Source organism: Athene noctua, chromosome 1, assembly GCF_965140245.1.
Source record: "Athene noctua chromosome 1, bAthNoc1.hap1.1, whole genome shotgun sequence".
NCBI lineage: Eukaryota > Metazoa > Chordata > Aves > Strigiformes > Strigidae > Athene > Athene noctua.
The window spans coordinates 261,351,331-261,366,537 of NC_134037.1; positions in this window are offsets into that span (position 1 = coordinate 261,351,331).

The following is a 15,207-nucleotide window of genomic DNA, read 5'->3' on the forward strand; positions in this document are numbered from 1 at the left end:
GGGCTAATGCTTAAAACATGAGCATCTCCCCCATTTCCCCCTTCTTGAGCTTTGGACTGAAACATTCATGGTAACGGCCATTGACTTACACCATCCCTTCTCCTATGGCACAAATATCTTCACCCTTGCAAGAAGAAATAATAATTTCTAACTCCTCCAGTGCATAGGATAAATCCAGTCTTCTGGTTTTGTTATCTGTCATCTCTTTTAATGTGGAGAAAAGATGCATTCCCCTTAAAAGCAGCAGTATTGCCCTCAATGCAAAGGCAACAGGAATTCACTCAGAGTATTTCTGTTTTTTTTTTTTTTTTTTTACACACAGGATGGCACGCCCTGAGTTTTTACAAGTGAGAAAACAGTATGAGACTCTCATGATGGAGATTTGGGGAGGTGGTGAGCACCACGCAGCCAGCACGTTGCCTGCCACCATGCTGAGAAAGTTCCCTTGTTTACGTCTTAACTGAGGATCAGTTTGAGGCGGTGCTGACAGGTGATGTGAAGAAACCGAGAAAGCTGTCAGCTCATCAAGGCAGGTCACAACAGCAATAAGCTGCAGAAAACAGTGGAATTACCATTTCTCACATGATCCTGTGACACAGCCTGCCTGCAGGCTCTGCATGCCCTGGGAGGTGATCAGCACAGAGCGTGTTTTCCTGGAGAAATCCTGATCCAAGTTCATTGAAAGTCAAGAAAAGCCTTTCCTACAGCCTTTGGATCAGACCTTGATCCACCAGCTTTCCAGTGAATGCTGGTATCAGGAGACAGAGAAACAGCTGCTTTGAACAAAAAATTAATTTTGGTGTAAAGAATTACTTCCCCATCAGCTGTGGGTGCAGCTGCCTGGACAACTGAGGGAAAAGGAGAGATTCAGGCAGATCTGCAAGCTGACAGGTAAAGGTATAGGCGATAGCGGGGAGTAAAGATCCATCATGAAGCCCTGGATCCTCAGAAAGGCTCCTCGGTGTCTACTCATGGATGCAACACCACAGAACTAAATAACAGGCTGCAGGGGCTGTTTTAGGGAACATGCATATTTTTCTCTAGCTACCCCTGCAGCATTCAGCCTTACAGTGATGAGAACCACAGGATTAGGCACTAATTAGATTTGAGGGTACTCCCGTCAAGCTTCTCTTTTTGGTGGGTGGATGCTGTTCCCAGGGAAGACCTGCTAGTGTGTTGCTTGATTTTTTTTTTTTTTTACAAAAAGGGATGTTCCAATCATCTTGTAGACCTGGGTTCTCCAAACACAGAAAATTCCAGCTACTCTTAATAAAAGCAACCTTTCCTACACAGAAGAACACATCCAACCTGCTAATCAGTTAGACGAACAGCTAAAGGGAGAAAAGACTGCAGGTGTCAAGGTGGCTTTCTGCAGTAAAACAGCCCAGGGTGGGAGGAGTCTTCATGCCTTAGATACACAGATAACTTTGCATTTTGAACATCAGGGATTTTTTCACGCAAGTAGCCCAAGGAAGACAGCGCAGCACTAATGCACACTGCAATCAGTCATTCTGCAAATGCAACTGAAACCCAGGGAAATGATGCTAGTAACTGAAACCACCAATAAATAGGGTGTCATCTACTCAACGTGAATGACGGAGAAGTGTCAGGGCTTGTGCAGCAGGTAGGGTTTCCAGCCAAAGGCTTCAGCACCCAAAATTAGGGCTCAATTTTCAACAGACCTCAGGTAGAACTGAAAGCTTCTAAAAAAAAATCTGACTTCTGCCTGAAAACTGAGTGCTTAAACCATGTCCTGGTCTCTCCTCATTTGTCAGGTGGACTGTGGATCAGCTAAAAATGTAAACACTGTTATTTCTTTTGACCCAGCTAAAAAACCTCACTGGCCAGACCCCCAGCAGTATGAAATGTCTGAGACACATCTGACTTCAGCCCAACTGTGCAGATTTCCGTGATTTGAGAATCAGGGCATCATGAAATGCCGAGGCAGTGACGCCTCTGGAGGCTGGGTGTGAAGGGTTTTGAAAGACAGCAAGTGAAAGGAATGTGATCCTCTGTGCCTTCCTCTGCCAGGAGCTGCAGGCATTAATCACAGCCCTCGATGACAGCTCCAGGCTGTGCCATCCTGTTTACCCTTGCAAAGCTTTGCACAGGTCAGTGAAAGGACCACGGACACTCAAGTCCAGCTGTAGGATCTCAGAGCTTGTTTGGTCCTCTGCATGCCAGGACCAATTTCCCAAACTTTTTCCTGTTTTGGATTAGGACGAGGTAGACAATTCCCCAGCGAGACTGACAGTGCATGCGTGTTTAGTTATACGGAGGGGGCAAGAGTGCAACACTGAGTTGACACCATGTGTTCATAGGACATGTCTCGCCGTATTGAAAGAAACGAAACCAACCAAAAAACATTGCAGGCATTAGAATGTGATTTTAAATAGAGCGCAAGACAAAAGCTACAGCTTCCACAAAGCCAAGAGCCTGTCCTGTGATGCACTTACTACCTAGGAATGATGTGAAGCAATGCCTGAGCCTTTCCTTGCCTCCTCCTGGCCACATGCACAGATCACAAGAGAGCTGGAAGCTGATATCAGTGTCACCTGTGTTTATACACATGAAGAAAGACAGAAGCATGCAAATCCTACAACGGGAGTTCATTGTTACACATCTCTGCCTTGGCTTTCCGCACTAAACTGCCACATATTGTCCTCTCACCAGTGATCGTGTTGTGACCTTGTGCCTCTCCATCTCTTTTTTTGTGCTCCAAGTCCCATCTGACACCCAAAGTGGGACTGAGCTGTTCAGATTACAGACACAGCATTTGATCAAGTCAACCAAGGTCACCTTCATGACTATGGGGGCAAATAGATGCTGCCAAGAACTGATTCACTCCATCTATTGAAGAACAGTCTGTTGGAGATTCACTCAGTCTGTTGTATGTTGAAGCATTATTTCTCCCCATTGACTATCAAGGAAGCCTGAGGTGATTGGTATCATTTTGATGTCCCCTCCTTTCTTGCATTCCTGTGCTCCCCCAACAACCAGGAATATGTCAAAAGACCACTTAGCTGACTCTGTGGGACTGGTTTGGCCCTCAAACCACTATTCGAAGGGTCTTGGTAGCAGTGCCACAGAGAGACACCTCATCTGAATGAGTCCCAACCAAAAAAGCTACAGTGCAAAAAACCCCACAGAAAACTCGCTTCTCTGGTAAGTCAGAGAATCAATATTTATCTTCTGTTCATCTGAGAGTAGTGAGGAAACGGGCATCAATTTTTTAAGCCTCCAGCAGGAAGTTCAATAGATTTGCTCTGCATTCAATCCCCCCGAAAAGCCCGGCAGGTAGAGCAGCTGAACAAAAGACCTGACCTTTTCTCCCTCCCTGGGCTTTCACGTAGCAAGAGCAGAACAATGGGCCACGGCGGCATCCGATCCCAGCTCGGCGCAGAGTGCTCGTCGCAGCCTCCTGAGGAGGGCGATTTCCCTTTGTGCACCAGCCTCTACTGCTGATTGAGTATTTTTCAACAGCCACAATAATTAATCAAATAAAGTATCCTTTTGCAAGGCGGTCAGGTGTAATTTCAGCATAATCCAGACCTAGCAGACTGAGCTGATCTAGGCAAAACACTGCACTTGCAGGTTGGTCGGACAGTATTTGCAATCTGTTTTCATCTCTTCTTTGTCCATAGATGAACTTCCAGTCTTGCTAGGGTCTACACGTTGGGCCTGGCACACGCCAAGAACAAATTTGGAGTAAAGCCTATATTTGAAATTGAGGGTGATTTAGCACATGAACGTGCTCTCAAGACTCTCCTTTTTGGAGCAGGCTGTCCTGCACAGTGCTGGTCTGTTCTGGAAGCCCCCTTGATGGCCCTGAGCTCACTGGGATATCCACACAGTACTGTGTCAAGATCAGAGCTCAGATCCTGCCCACCCATGCTCAAGGGATGCCAGCTAGCCTGAGCTGAGCAGATCAACAAGTGTTGGTTGGGTCACCATGGACCTGCTCCTTCATGGGCTGCTCAGCCCCTGAGCATGGCGTACACGTAGAGGTGGTGGTTGCCTTCAGGCTGATGTGTCTCACCATGAATGTATGAATTTGGGATGAGATCGATGTGGCATGTCCTGTTTTGGGCCAGGTTCAGGAGGCAGCAACCTCCTCAGCCATGTGGGCTCTGCCAGCCCTGCAGCTGAACCACAGCCGTTAGCCTCAGCTCAGATGCAGGTTTAATCCTTTGGTTGTATTGCTCAGGCAGCTACAAAGACTATAATATGAGAAGGCCACCATGAAGATCCAAGGGAAGGTGTGTGTATATAAGTGTATATAGCCTATATAGAATGATATCTATGTCCCCTAGATATCCACTCTGGCCAATCCTATATTACTGGCTCCAGTTCGGAATAACTGAGCCATGTTATGAAGGAGTTTGGACTGGATCATCTTCTCGGCCCTCCCAGCTATCTCATGAATCTGCAAGACTGTCACAGGTCTTGCTCCAAGACAGAGGGCAGGAGAAGGAGCACTGCACCCATTATAGGCTGGGTCCAGAGCCCCAAAATGAAATTCCTGGTGATGGTCCTGTGGCACACGAGCTTGTTCCTGAAGTGGTTTCAGAGGAACTTAGGTACTTGGACTCTAAGTCCCATGAAGTTCTCCCTTTTAAAACATTCTCTAGCTCTTCTGACACCACCTAGGCAACGTATGGCAGAGGTAAGATCTGAACACTGGACTAATCTCAGTTCAATAACTTAATTATTAAGCTACTGCTGTTTTGTTTTTTTTTTTCCTATGGAGAGGTTCATTAAAGAGAGTCTTCACTACAGCCCCTGTTTTAGTCATCACTCCAGTAAGCTATTAGTTTGTGTTATTCCCTCACAAATCCCAGCCTATTTAAGGAGGAGGGGACGATGCTATCCTCATTTCACAGAGGGAAACTGAGGCACAGAGGGAGAATGTGACTTTCCCCAAGGTCATGCAGGAGAAGCAGGATGGTGCGATGTGTCTCTTGCAGACAGCTTAGTCTGTGCCTATGACTCCAGATCAAAATACCTTTAATAAAGGCAGCTCCCCTGCTCTTCTCTGTCCTTAAATTGTCCTAATAAGCAGCTGTCTCACAGACTACTCTTGCTGGTCCCTAATGGTCTGTCCTTGGCTGTTCAGTCTCTCTCAGCGCTATTAGTGCTGGCTGGAGCAGGGATTCTGCAAGCTGTTATAATCCTGCAAGGTTTTTTTCTCAGCAGGAACCCCTCTGCTGGGATTTTCAGTGAAATCCTCCCTCTGCCCGCCTCGATACTATCCTCTTATCTCTTGTGGTCCTGGAGAAATTCAGGACGACTGGGGTCAGCCTCAAATGCAGGGACTAGTAGGATTAAGTGGGTTCAGATCAGAAGATACCAACCCTGTTTTATCCTGTTGAGACTCCTGATGAGTCCAGAGTGAGTTTTGCTTGAACAGGGACTGTACAAATTAAGTAGAGACTCTGCTCTTCCCTTCCAGGGTGCCTTTGGTGCAATTACCATCTCATCCCTCAGAGCAGCATGAGGCAGTTCTGGAAGACATCAGCCCTGTAATAGCCTGGATGAGAGGGGGACAGACGATCCCTGACTCATTGGCTGCACATCCAAAATGTTCTACTAATTTTGCCCCTGAGGAAACTGAGTCACGGGGGCTGTCTCCTGCTCCATCTACTGCTCTTCACGTTTTGGTGACGTATCAAGTCTCTAGGGGTGCTTCAGCACACGGGATGATCTCTCAAGGGCACCAGCTGGCTGAGCTGAAATCGTGCTTGTAGGTCTTTGCCAAAGCAGAGTTAGACTAAAGCACATATAAGAGGGTAGATTTAGATTGGATATCAGGAAGAAATTCTTTACAGTGAGGGCAGTGAGACACTGAAACAAGTTGCCCAGAGCAGCTGTGGCTGCCCCCTCCCTGAAAGGGTTCAAGGCCAGGTTGGACAAGGCTTTGGGCAACCTGGGCTGGTGGAAGGTGGCCCTGCCTGTGGTATGGGTGTTAGAACTAGATGATCTTTGAAGGTGCCTTCCAACACAGACCACGCTGTGATTCTATGACATGGTCAGTGTCGCACAGGCATAAAATCAGTGCACCCCCGAGCAGCCTGGATGGACAAAAGAACTGGAGGCTGCAGGAGGTGAAGTGACTTTGCTCCATGCCAAGTTCCCACCTGGTAAAGAGCAGAACCAGAAATGATAGAAGTCCCTCTGCAAACAGCAGAGCTAACAAATGCCTCATTTACAACCATGGAACTCCAAACATTAAGATTCCTTGACAGTCAAAGGGCATAGTCCCCCCGAGAAGCCGTTCCTGCAGGTAGGTCATATCCAGGAGAGCTTTCTCACCCTACCTGGGCTCTTTGGTGTCTGATGGGAACTGCCATTATGCTGCAGGATACTAGTTTTCTCCCACGTATTTTTATGAAGTGCCTAGGAACTTCATTTCCTTGCTAGCTCTGTCAAATTTGGAACGAACTTGGTCAACAAACTACCGTGATTGGGTGACACATCTAAAGAGAAAGGCAGTGTGACCACACAGGCCTTATTGCCTATGGAAATTAGACTAGATGAGCAAGTTAGCTTTAATCAGGCATTTATTTGAGCCCAGTTTTAACAAGCTGCTCCATTCCCACCCTTGTTTGCAGTGTTTTGAGATATTCCTCCGAGGAAAGGGGTGGCTGTTGCTATTTGTGATTTGCTCTCAGCTACACATAAGAAATGGGTGTTTGCTGGAGACAAGTCTCACGCCCCAGGCTGAGTTCAACATCACAGCTGCACCTGAAAAGCTTGACTTTTGTTCCAGTCCTTTTTATTTAATATCTTCCCTGACTGCTGAGCTCAGTGCTGGGAGGACAGGACCTGGTTTGCTACTCCAAACTGTAGCCTGCTCTGGGCAAAAAAAGCAGCTACAACAGGGCACTGGGGAAGATCCAGAGGGTTATTTCTAAGAGCAGTAATGCTGCCCAAACAACTTTTACCTTTTGTTACCCACCACCCTAACCTATACTGGTACAATTAACCTGAATGAACAGCAGTCCTGATTTGCCCCATCATGGTATTCCAAGATGACATGGCTCTCACAGTAATTTGGCCAAGATCACTGGGTGCTCTCTTGTCTCCCCCCTTATGCTTTGGGTGCAGACATGACATTTAGCAGTGGAAGAAGCATTTCGGTGCCTTGCTGGAGTAACACAGCTACACTGTCCTCGCCCTGGGACAAGGACCTGCTCCATCACCCACAAGCACTGGTGGCATCACCAGGCAAAGCTTCCCCCATATTGTGCTGGAGAGAAGCAATTTCTTACACGGAGGGATGGTGTCTTTGCAGTATCCTTGCTCTGAGCGACCTCCCTGGCATGACAGCAGATTGGGCTGACCTGCTCATTAATTGTTTATAAGTCTTCATGTACCACTTTACTGAATTACATAAAAGGTCTAATAGTTCCTGCTACGGATCCTGATCCCCGGGCAGGCTGTGTCTTGGCACCCCAAGTGCTCTGAGATAGTTGGTAGCTCTGAAGGCCTGAAGATATAAAAGGAAATCCTAAAGGACTATTGGATAGTTTTGTCCATCCTTTTTTTTTTTTTTGGGTCAAGGATGCCGTGGCACCACCAGCCCGGCATGGGGGCATGTTTAGGAGGTGTGTTACTAACACTGCTGGCAGCTCACAGAGACTTTCAGTAATTCCAGCAATACGATGTTTTCTCATGTCTGCGCCAAAGACCACTCTGGGCCCTTGCAGCTCTCCAGCATACAACCCCCCACCCCTCCCCATAAAGCCAGCTATGCCTGACTTTTTCCTGGGCTTTACTTCCAAAGACAGACCACAGAAGTCCGGGTTACCCTGACTCTGTCGTTCTACTGGGATTAAAGGCAGCCAAGAAACTGAGCAGAGGAGCTGAAGAGCAAACAGCGATCGCCTTGCTCACTCTGACAGCCCTCTGTGTGCAGCTTCCCAATGGGCTTGAGGAAGGCTCCTGCACGGAGGTTACAGATGAAATACCCCCCCCCCCCCCCTCCTTTATTTCTACAGATCGAAACCTTCTGCAGGCTATAGGAGAGACAAACCCAGTGTGTGTGAGGTTGCTAGAGTTCATCTCAGCCCAGGGTAAACCTGCTGGCCTTGATGATGGGTGTTGATCCAGCAAAACTGAGAGATGAGAGAAGCAGGACAGAAATAGCTGGGGCAGCACAGTGTAATGGCAACAACCACTGATGCTGGAAAACACCCAAAGGCTCAGACACAGGAGGCAGAACTTTGATGCACTCCAGCTAGGCTTACAGGGCTCCTTCCAACTCACTACAACATGCACTTGCTGCGCCCCTCCCAACAGCCTCAGCCAGTCAAGGGGACCCCATCTCTGATGATGGGAGGTGTTATGGTGTGTGGGTGCTCCCCTCCCTTCCCTTTGAGCCCCACTGTTATTGTGAAGCTCTTTGGTCCCACATGAGCTCAGTGGGACTTTTGCCCAGACTGGAAACTTGGTGCCACCAAGAAGCAAAGTATTTTTTTCTCCCAGCCTCTCAGGCCAGCAAGGATCCAAACTCCCCCACACCACCACATGCTGGGAACGTGGAAAACCATCTCGCTGGCTTGCAAAGCAAACCTCAGCCTAACAGCAGCTTGGGTCAGCTCTGGGATTCACAGGACACCGCCCACAAACCCCAGCCTTTCTAGTAGTGATCACCAGCTCTGTGGCAATTCCCTAATGGCCTACAAGAGATCTGATACAGAACCTGCAAGAAATCCTATTAAGCTCCTCTCTGTATTTGCCAACATGAAAGTATTGTCACAATGAAAGAGGAAGAGAACAGGCTTTCTTTTCCTTGACCCACACGGTACATGGCACTGCTACTGAAGTGCTAAGGCTGACACCTTATCTTCTCTGAGGCAACTAAGAAGTGCAGCGAGGCAAATAGAAGAATTATTTCAAGGAAGATCTAAGGACATGAACAAGTCTTAGTGAGTGGAAGCATGAGCTCTACATAAAAAAGCCCACACTGGATCCAGCTTGTGGGGTCCCCATCTACTGTAGTTCTCATCCCCAGAGGATGCCTGGGGAGCTGTATAAAAGCAGGGTAAAGATTTAGTAGCACTACTCCATCATACTCCCCCAGGCGCTAATAATTTGTAGCTCAGGAACTTCTAGAGCCAAAGAAGGGAAGATTTGGTCTTTAATATATATATTTTGAGATGCTTTTCATCAATGAATTTGTCCAAATGCTTTTTTAACCCTTCAATACTTTTAGGATCTGTAAGGTCCTGCAGTAAGGAGTATCACAGATGCCAGGTTGTGTGAACTCTTTTATACTGTGAACCTGTTCTCTGTTACCTTTATTTGATTCTCCCTAATTTTTATATTATTTTATATTATATAATCCTTCCTTCCCCTGGTTCCTCCCCAGTTGACCTACCTTGTTTTGGGGATGGAGGAACCAGAACAGCACGCAGTAGTCCAGCTGCAGGCATGCCAGGGACTCACAAATGTGCAATGCTGTTTCATTCTTCATTTCTCTCCTGACATCTGTTTTGGCTTTTTTGCTTTGGATCACTTGAAATGAGGTAAGTCAACAGAGGAGTGAATGACAGATACCCTGGGGAACACACAAGATCCTGGTCCCAAGAGATGGGCCTTGGTCCAAAGTCTAGCACAGCCCGGGTAGGGCTCAGAGCACCTTTTCCTTATGTCTCAGTGTGTTGGGCAGGTGAGTCCTGCCCAGCATTTGCAAAGCTCTTTCAGGTGGAAGGTATTTCACAACTGCAACCTGCAAGCACTCTGAGACTAACCCATAATATTCCTAGAAGTCTTTACATTTACATGCTGCCCATAAGAGCCACCTTCATCCAGGGACAGTAGGTACCTCCTATTTATCCTCCCTTGCCAACCTCCACGTTGTACCCATCCTCTCTCCAGCTCTGCCATGGTCCCAGATTTCTATTACCATTTCCAAAGTCAGGAGCCGCTGCAGTGAGTGGCTTTGTCTCCTGGGGTGAAGCTGCCTCCCATTACAGCTCCCATTATACAACCCAGTGTCAGATGAGAAGAGAGGACAAGATCAGGATTCACAGGGGCTCAGTTCTCCCAACACTCAGCATAACCTCGGGCATGTCCTCTTGCAAGATTTCCTCCCTCTACTCATCTTAAAGTTGGAGGCCGGGCTGCTTGTGCAGCAACAACAGCAGTGGAAACCTCCACCCAAGGCAGTCTGTAAGTCTATAATCAACCTAAAGCATAAGTTTTAACTCCTTTCATGCATGTGGAAACTGTATTTGGGTCATCTGTGCCCTGGGAAAACTGGCTTATTATACCAGGTTAAATGCAGGAAAGGGGATGGCAGCAGCTGAACCAACAGGCTGTGAAAGGAACTTGCTAGGACCGAGGTCCAAGAGGAGCTCAGTGCTTTTCTGCAATTGCTTTGAGACTGACAATGGGATCGAGCACTCGGTTTTCAGATCCCAGCTGGGCTGAGGTGGGAGTTGGTACCGAGCTGGGCAGGTCTGGAGAGGACTCAGCCAACGGTGCCAAGAAATGAGGAGATTTTTGGCTTTGGATTTTGAACTTTTGTATCTTTATTTGGCACTCAATCTACTTCAAATGCTTGTTTTTCATTGGATTTCCACACCTTGCATGACCCTTGAGAAGTGGGAACAACTGCACTCGCTCTCTCCCAGTATCCTGACTGCAAGAGCTATTCAGAACAGGGGCTTTGTGCACAGGCTCTGGGCACAGTGGGGTTTGGGGGTGTTACCTGGGCATGGATGGATGGACAACCTAAGAACAGACACTGCTGGGGCAGCCCTGTCCCGAGAAGCTTTCTGGTTCTACATAGCAGCTCGGCGGTGGACCAGACCATCACAAACACACCAGCTCATCCCGTATCAGGTTCTCCTTGCACGTTGCCTAGCAGAGAGGAGCGTTTCACGGCGCAAAGCTCTCTGATACACTGTCTCCACATCCTGCCAGCCCCTTGGTACAGTGACACTTGTCCCACTCCGCTTCAGGAGCAAGAAACCTCTGGCTCTGCCCCAAGTGAACAATAGAAATCCCCATTTCTCCTCAAAAAGGACCAGCAGAGCTGATCTGGCAGCGAGTGGAGGTACCAACTGCTACCTGATAGTACAGTGTTGGTACAGATAACCAAAACCATGCCTGGGACTGAGTGCCTGAAGCCGCCTCTTCCGTCAGCCCCGTTCTGCCAGCCTTGGAAGCTGTTCTCTGCAGCTCCAGGAAAGGCTTTGAAAAAAAACTACGAGCTGACAATGCCTTCATTAATCACAGCATAATCCTTTCCATGGCAACCCAAGGATTGCGAAGTCACAAGTTAGCAAGCATAAGACAGAAACACTGTACAGCAGCCCCTGGACAGTGGAAACTTAATAGTGAGTGAGATGAATTGACAGCTCTGAGGAGGGGAAATGAGTGAGTTAGAAATAATACTGCCTTGGAAAAGGGGCTCATCCCTGGGCTGGATTCAGATCTCATAAATGCTGGTGTCAGTGGGGAGGTACTGTAACTTCAAGAAGTTACTCCAGACTCACCCTAAAAAGCCCAAGAAGAGACTTTGGCCCGACAAGTTGGTTTCACAGAAGAGCAAAGCTTTCACCGAGGTCAGGCAGAAAAGAAAGACGGTTTGTTGCCGGCCCATCACCATGACTTAATGCTAAACATGATTTAGACAAATATTTGGAAATCGGTGGCGTTCAGAGATTGCAAAGCCATGGCTGAAAACACTCCGGGTGTCAATCAACAGGAGGGAATTGCTGTCCTGGTGTTGCCCTTGTGTGTCCCTCCTCTGCTGTCCCTGGGATGGCTCAGACACAGGGCAGGGGGAAGACTTGCACAGGGTCTCACAGGGATGCAGGTTTTGACTGAAGCATTGGCAAAGCTCAGTCCAAAGCTGCAAATTCCATTGTTCACACCACCACTGTTGGGACCTTGCAGTCTCTCACCTCGTGGGAAGAGAGATAAGACCCACAGCATCATACATTGGAGAAGGAGGGGAGAAGAGTCAGCTTGCAACACAACCCACATCCTTAACATCTTGACACAAAGCACAGGTTAACCCCATGGGGTTGGTTCTCGAACATCCTTTTGCCCAACTATGAAGAGAAGCACTCTCACACCAACACAACAGCCTGGGGCTGTGGGAAGACCACCTCCTCTCCTGCCAGCTCCTTCTGCAGGGAGGATTTAGCAGCCAGGGGCAACCAGGCAATCCTAGACCCACTGGCCTGTTGCCTTTCAACCTCTCCCTCTGTGTTGCCTACAAGACAGGTCCTCCACTGTACACCCCAGTCTTCCCAGAGATGCCAGTTCCACCTTTGTTAGGATATCACGACTGGAAATAGGTTAGGGTATCATGACTGCAAAGCCTGGGAGTGTTTTTTGGTACGGTGCTCATCTGGTCCAGCACAATCCAAGCCCATTGTACTCCCAAACCGGGCTGCAAAATGCAAACTGCTTTGTGGGAATTGCTTGTCCCATGCTGGGTCTCAGTCCCTGCCCAGGGATGGCCCTAATAATTCAAACAGCCTGGGAAGGTCCTGGGCACTGCTTACCAGCACTGGTGTGACCCAGGGGATGCACCACCAAAACACAGCCTGGACACGAGCTGCGTTACCCTGCAACCAGGGGAAACTCCTGCTGAGCAGGTTGTGCTTTAACTGCCCGGGGGGGGCGTTTGGAGCTGGGTCAGAGCAGGGAGAGGGTGAGGTGGTCCCGGGACCGATGGGACTGGGGGGACACCGGGGGTCTTGTGCCACTGCAGCGGGCACATCCCCAGCAAACAGCCTCTCCCCATCCTTAAGCACGTAATTCCAGACGTATCCCTCAATAGGAAAGGGCTGTGGAGCGAAGGGGTGGGGGGCTGCATAGCGCAGCACAGGAGGGAAATGACCCCCATCCCAGCTCACTGCTAGGTGACCCAAGCTAAATTAAGCAGCAGCTAGAAATTATCGAGACGCTAATCCGTGCTGCAGGAGCCGAGCTGGCTCGGGGCTGCCGGGCATTCCTGGCAGGTCTGCGGTCATGTCTGCTCCCCCCCGCCACCTCCCATCCAGCCCAGCCCCTTCCCCAGGTTTGATCCGGAGGCTGGAGGGGGCTCGCTGCCACGCAAACCCGGCGGGGGGACCCCAGCTCCATCCCACCCCTCTGCAACCGCCGCACCCCACCGCATCCCCCTCGCACCCCATCCGCAGCATCCCCAGCCCTCAGCATGGTCCCGTCCCCTCCCTCCCCACCGAGGGGGGGAGCAGAGGGCCCCCCCCCTCCCCTCCGCCTTACCTTAGAGGGGCATGGCCGGGGCCGGGGCGCTGGTGCCCGGCGCGGAGCCGCGCTGCCTCCGGCACGGAGCGAGGGCAGCGCCGGCCCGGCCCGCCGCTGAGCCTCTTAACGGGGGAGGAGCCGAGATACAGCCAGCCCCTGGGGGGGGAATGGGGGTGGGTGGGGGTGTGATACCTCCGGCCCGGGAGCACCGCCCGCGCCGCGCTCCCCCCGCATCCCCACACCCCAAAAATGTATCCTCCTGCATCCCTGGGGTCTGCCCCAGACCGTGGTACCTGTGAAGAGCCCTGCTACCGGTTCAGCTGCGTTTTCAAGTCACAGAATCACGGACTGGTTTGGGTTGGAAGGGACCTTAAAGATCATCCAGTGCCAACCCCCTGCCCCGGGAAGGGCCACCTTCCACTAGCCCAGGCTGCCCAAAGCCCCGTCCAACCTGGCCTTGAACCCTTCCAGGGAGGGGGCAGCCACAGCTTCTCTGGGTAACCTGTGCCAGGGCCTCACCCCCCTCACAGGGAACAATTTCTGCCTTAGCTCTAACCTAAATCTCCCCTTTCAGTTTAAAACTGTTCCCCCTCATCCTATCCCTCCCCCCTGATGACGAGTCCCCCCCCCCCCCCCCCCCCATTCCTGCAGCCCCTTTCAGCCCTGGGGGGCCGCTCTAAGGTCTCCCCGGAGCCTTCTCTTCTCCAGCTGAACCCCCAACTCTCTCAGCCTCTCCTCACAGGGGGGGCTCCAGCCCCCCCAGCATCTCCGTGGCCTCCTCTGGCCCCGCTCGAGCAGGTCCGTGTCCTTCTGCTGTTGGGGGATAGCTGGGAGGGTCCCTCTGCCCCACGCAAAGAGGTCTCTGAGCTCTGCAAGGGATGATATTGAAGTCCTGTGGGATGGGGCCAGGAGCTGACAGACATTCTGGTTTGAATGCACCAGCCTGCACTTATCAATGTGGAAAGTGGGAGAAATAAACGCTTGAGGACCAGGAAACTCAGAGCTGAGGTTTTGCCTAGGAGCTTAACTCTGACCTGGTGACTCCCTGCCCAAATCTGGGCTTGTGTCTTCTTTCCTTCCTGCTGAGAAAGGTGGGGTTGGCTTTTAATTGTGCTGTGAAACATCACTGAGGTTTCTTACTTAGGTATGAAGCATGACGTTTTAGCTAGTGAATGGTGCAAAACATGCCTTTTTATTTGCAGTTTTAACACACAAGGTGTTTCTAAGCTCTGCTTTGGATGAGGGGGCCTGAACCCCTCCTGGGGACAAGGATGACTTAGTTTTTCTGGTACTGCAGAAGGAGCCTCCTTCCTCCAAAGCTGCACCAGGAACTCTGCTCAAATGTGGGACAAGTCACGTCATGGCCACCCTGTGCCTTCCTCAGCCCTTCGAAACTCCCCACGGCTGCCCAGCCCTCTCATGGGAACCAGCTGTGAAAAGACTCCGTTGACTTTAAGCTCAAGAGAGATGTTTTATGACCACCTGGGGCCGTGCCAGGTTTCACTGAAGCCCTACTCACTGTGCCAATGTGGTTTGTGTGGATGTGAGGGCAGATACTGGCTGTGCCCGGGAATTGCTTTGTTCTGGACCACATCCGATGTGCCTGGAAAGGCTCCAGCCTCGGGCAGCCCTTTCTTGTGCCCAGCGTGTCCCATGGGTGTGTGGGAAGGCAGCGAGGGAGGCTCTGCCAGGGCCACGAGGCTGGACATGCTCCTCTGCCTGCATCACTGGCTTTGGAAGTGGGATTTAAAGAGCTCAAGGAGCCTTTGGATGCCTCCTGCTCAGCAGACCATCATGGCTGTGGGTCACGGGCTAATCCCTTGGTATTTAATGCCTGGGACATTGGCCACAGATGTGGTATCACCTGAGCAGCTCTGAGACAATGAACCCATCCCCTTGCTGAAAGCCCTGCTACCTCTGTAGCCCTTCTTGCTAGAAATCCCTCGTCCTTTTGAGCAGCGGGAAGCTCATATC